The following is a 6,000-nucleotide window of genomic DNA, read 5'->3' on the forward strand; positions in this document are numbered from 1 at the left end:
CTGGGAACCTTCCGGTTCCAACTCTATAAACATGCACATCATAAATCACATAGACATCATGCAATACAACACATAGCATACACATAACATACACATACTCTTGACACATAACTCTGATTACCTACTCAAGGTAAAGTATAGTGAGAAGACTCACCTCGGGTATCTCGATAACTTGCGAATCCTGGAAATCACTCGTGCTCGATCCTCCGAGCTATAATCCTCCTATAACATCAAATATCTCTTAATTAACACTTTTACCACTAAGGTTGACTACCCCTATCAAGTCAACACTGGTCAACTCTGGTCAACGGTCAACGGTCAACTTTGACCAGACTCGGCGAGTGTACTAGGGCGACTCGGCGAGTCTATACGTATTCACCAACTCTCTAGGATTCTCTTTTGACACGTCGAGTACTCCCCTGACTCGACGGGTTCCACCTGGCATGAATCGAGGGGCCACCACGACTCAACTCGCTGAGTCTCAAGAACAACTCGGCGAGTCCCAGCTCGACTCAGTCCACCTGTCAACCCTCTCTAACTCTCCCTGACTCACCGAGTCAACTCATAACTCGGCTGGACCACTCACTGAGTGGTTAAGGTCAATCTTCATGCTACTCGCCGAGTCTGTTCTTCAGACTCGGCGAGTCCATGCCATGCATCAACTCAAACTTGCTTCTGAGGTCAGATCCGCTCCAACAACTCATAGATTTAGCCCTCCTAAGCTTATTTATCACGTAAAGTCCACATCTTGGGGCTCATAACACACCCCATGACTCATAAATGGTGTTTTGACCTTAAGCACAAGAGACCCCAATCCAAAACCCCCATGGATTCATAAAAAGCTTGGGCAAAGGGACACTCTGGACCTCCAAAGGTCCAGATCTAGAACCTAACTTGTTTAAGGGACCAAGGAAGCACTAGATCTAGCCACAAAAGGGCTCAATAAGCCCTAAATCAATATAAACATCAACATAACAGAGAGTAGCTCGAAGGTAGTACCTCAGATGTGATGTTCTGGTCCTCAAATCTTCAGGAAGTGGCTCCTCTTGATTCCCCCTTAGCTATTGCTTCCTTTCCCTTGCAATATAACACCTCCAAGGTCAATAATGGCTCCTTGCTTTGCTCCAAACGCTCAAACTCGCTAGGGTTTCACTCAGGGGTCTGGTGAGCACAAATGACGGCCTTAAGGCCTTTAAATAGGTCCCAAACCCGAGAAATTAGGGTTTCTTTAAACAGCACGGACTCACCGAGTCCATACCTTGGACTCGCCGAGTCCAGGCGCGAACCCGCGTCCAGAACCGCGATCCTACTTGGCGAGTTTGAGCTCCAACTTGCCGAGTCCCCTCACAAAACACCAAAAACATAAGCATAAAAGATACCTGGAAATCTGGGTTGTTTCAAAAACTAAAATCAAACAAAGACCAGATGAGTCTACACATCCACTCGGATCTAAAATCCCTCGTGACTACCCACAAGAAAAATAAACAATAATACTGCCTTTTCATCCAACGAGTCTATTTCAATCCAAGTGAATGCTACGAGTCAAATCATAGTCTTAAATTACTCTTGCAATGATCTATGTCAACCCATGGGGCTAGTTCAACCCAAGTGAATACTACGAGCCAAATCATAGTCTTACATCACTCCTGTAATGATCTATTTCAACCAACAGGTCTATTTCAAATCAAGTGAATGCTACAAGCTAAATTATAGTCTTACATTACTCGTGCAATTGCCATTGGCTCCCCATGGTCTTTCATACAATACCACAAGGATAAACTAGCATACACCAACACTACATGGACCCCTAGTCTACTAGACCCTATCAAGTGTTTGTATCATGCTTCGAACCCCAAATCCTTCATTAAACAAGAACAGGCAGAGAGGCCCTCACACAACCCTCGACCTGAGCCTAAAAACTAACTCAACCTTATGTTTCTACAGATGCTTCGAGTCTTCTAGACGAGATGACCTCGAATCTTCAACGTCTTCTTCCTTGGTCACAACTGTTGTTGATAAAAATTCCTTGCATAAGCTTCATTCTTGATAAGGATCTGAACCTTCTATCCTTTTACCCTTGAATATGAAACTTCAGGATGACATGCAACTATGAAAAATTTCCATCTAATAAAGCGATTCTCCCCCACTTTGAGCTGGCTAGAATCTGATGACGTCATAACCATTCAAAATTTCGACCTATTTCCATAACTTCACCATTTGGTTCCTAACAACCATACCTGACATCAAAAGCCATAAGAGAATCTGAATCCTCCAAAAAAATAACAAAGAGTTCCAACATACATCTACAACCCCACAACAACAAGCAATCCAACCATACATATGTTGTATTAAAGTGTCTAAGCTCATAACTAAATTGGTGTATTATTAGTGACTAAAAGCAAATTCCTTTTTGGGTTGTCCTCATAACTAGAAGTAAGCTAGGAATGATATTAGGATAGATAGAAAAATGGTTTGTAATATATTATATGATTAATATATTAATTATAAATAGATAATAGATTTGTTAATTTATTATGAGATTATTAAATTAATATGAGACCGATAATTAAATAATTGGTTTGTTGTCTTATATGATTAATAAGTTAATATGAAATCAATAACAATTAATTTAGAATTAATCAGAATTAATTAGAATTAATTTATGGATTAATTAGAATTAATTAAAGGTCCAATGGTTGAATTGTAATTATTCTTAATTGAGAAATGAAGGAAAACTCTAGAACCCATAAGATAGTGGATGATTTTGATATGGTTCCGGAAGGTTTCTGAAAGCTTTCTTACTTGATAAAGATCACCATATTTGAATAGATAAAATAGTATTATTTTATTATTCAAATCCAGGGTTTCCCTTATTACATCCACATTATAAATGTGACCCCAATGGGCCTCAATTTTGTTTATGACATTCCTAATAGGTTACTATGGCCGAAAATCGTTCTTCTCCTCTCTCCTCTTCATTCTAGGGTTTATAGGGTTTGGGTGTGAGCCACTAGAGGCATAATCCTTTTGGTGTTAAGGCTTTCCAAAGATCAACAAGGGAATCAAAGAGTATTGTTTGCTATAACAATACAAAGATATGTAACCCAAATCTTATGATTTTTTATTATAACCCTGTGTTTTAGTAGTTTCATTGTATGTTGTTTTGAATGTGTTAAGACATAGATCCAATAGGTTGCGTTTACCCTTAATTATATTTTTCCCACAAGTACATAATTTAAATAACTTATGTGACATCCCTAATTTCACGGCCATAAAAGACTGATTTATTTATGCTTATTTAAAATTAGAGTACTCTTTTTGAAAAATAATATTGCAAAATTTGTTCCCAAAAACACGACACTAATATTATCAAATCATTTCCTAAGAAATGTTTTTTATTTACATTAAAAACATTGGGATGTCATCGTCAATACAATACATAAGCATAAACGGAAATAATACATGCCTTACAAACATCTATTATTCTACTGACCTATAATCCATAAATATCTCATATGATCATCACACTTGTGCTATCGTGCCACTACCTATAATACAAGAAACTGAGTGGGTCAGGCTTAAAGGCCTGGTGAGCACATATGGTTTTCAACCCACAATAATTAAATTCTTTTAATTATATATTTTCTTTAAATCATTTAACCTGATTATCCATTCACATTACCCTCACTTCCAGTCCCTAAAACATCTAATTCAAGGGACATATCCTAAAGATCATCTTCGGATAGACAATAATGCTCAGGGGATTCCTTAGCAATATATGTCAATAAGGAAACCGTGGGGGATGGAGTACACCTGGTGAACACTTAGTTCAAAAAGACTTACATGTTGCGAGCATGCTAGTGTTCCACTGGACTTTCTAGAATAGTTTGTGGCCGTCATCTATACTCCGCTAGATGACTGGATCATATTTAAATCAAGGCCTCACATCATGTATTTTATCTTTCATCTCTCATCATCTCTCATCATCTTTTATCTACCCATCTCTACCTAATATATTTATATATAAAATAAATATATAGTTTAAATCAAGTAAAACATGTATAAATTGTTCATCTAGCATAGATATCAGGAACACATATAAAATGCACATATAACATGTAATTATAGTAAATACTTCATATCTATGTGTAAGATGAATGTAACTATGCACTCACTTGTTAAAATGATGACTCGAAACTCAGATAGAGCTTTGCTTCTAGCAACTGATTTTTCCTTTGATGTAACCTAACATTCTCTATAACTGAAAATAGTGTAGACCTATCAATCATTCCAATGAACGCCGATAGTTCTATTAAATACAGATCAACCAGGCAGGATAGTTGGGAGATAGGATCATTTCGACGTATAACCTTTATGAAATCCAACAACCGAGCCAACATGGACATTCTAGTCACATCTCCCACAAGTAGATCAATCATTATTATTGATTGGAATGACTGATAGTTCTTATTTATAAGTTCATAATAATGAATTATGACTATAAATATAAGTTACACTGAAATAACTAGAGTTTAGCTTAACTTATAGAGGTTCCTCCGAACCAAAGTCCATAAATCGCACTCGTAGGGCTCTTATTTGATGGATACTCCTCACTTGAGTACCTCAAGAGTTCTAGGACTTCGCTCGAAACACAAAAATTCAAGAAAAATAGCCTAAACGTGAAGAATACTCGAGAGAGAGAATGTGTGTAGCAGTGTGGGGGTGGGGGGGGGGGGTGAAAACATATATGAAGTCGTCTATTTATAGGAAAGATAAAAACATTTCGTTCTGCACAATAGGGTGATGTGGCTCCTCAGATGCACTGACATGTGTCCAAAAAGGGGTGGAGCTGCATGGCTGACTTCAGGAACATGCTGTATGTACCACACACACGCGCGTACCGATTTCTAGATTTTCAAAACAGTGCAACTTCTTCATATAAGCTTCGCTTTTGATGTTATTTATATCCACAAAAAGTTGTTGACGAGATCTACAAGTTTCCTTTAAACTCCGTCGACTAATTTTGAATTTATTTATTTTACATAGGCTTAGACTATTAAAGCCCATATAAAATGCATAACTCTCTCACGACTGTCATATATCGTTGAACTCCTATTAACGAGATATTCAATTCTCATTTAGATCGTTTCGGCTAAAAATCGACCAATCTAAAATTTGATTTCTATGCCCACATTGTTGCACTGAAACTTCGAAAAATCATAACTTCCTCTCATGAAGTCAGATTTGGACATTCTCTATAGGCACGCTCTTAGTTTAACAACTACTACGACTTCCATTTAGATCTGTTAGGCTAAAAAGTAACCTAATGAAAATTTATTTTTATGGAGCATTTCCATATCAGGTTGAATCATGAAACTTTAAAGGATCATATCTTCTTCGTTCTAAGTCCGATTTAAACGTTCCTTATATCTACAGAATCCTTGTTAAGACTACTTCAAATTTCGTCAAGGATATTTGTCCTAATTATTATTCTATTTAGACACGTATTTTATATTCCTATTTATAGTATTGCTATAAACACATAGTATATACATATAATATTCACATAATTCTCCTTGATTACTTCAATTAATATAAAATTATTGACCCTAACTATTACATCATCTTATTAATGTGTGACATCACCATTTTTTACGGCCAGAAAAGACCGATTTTGTTTATGCTTTATAGAAATCAGAGTACTTATTTTAAAAAAATGTTGCAGAATTTGTTCCCAGAAAAACTTGATAAATGTGTTATCAAAGCATTTCTGAAGTAATGTATTTTATTCCTTTTAAAACTTAGGGATGTCATCGTTAATATAGAAACATAAACATAAACAGAACTTACATTCATTTACACTAGTGAACTACATCTCTTTTAAATCTCTCAATGTAAAGTAGCTTCATATCGACACCTATGATACAAATAAACTTGAGTGGGTCAGTTGGGAAACCTGGCAATAGAAGCACTCTGCTTCTTTGGGATCAGAAGAGGGTT

This window comes from Lactuca serriola, chromosome 5, assembly GCF_051521515.1.
Source record: "Lactuca serriola cultivar US96UC23 chromosome 5, Lser_US96UC23_V15, whole genome shotgun sequence".
Lineage (NCBI taxonomy): Eukaryota > Viridiplantae > Streptophyta > Magnoliopsida > Asterales > Asteraceae > Lactuca > Lactuca serriola.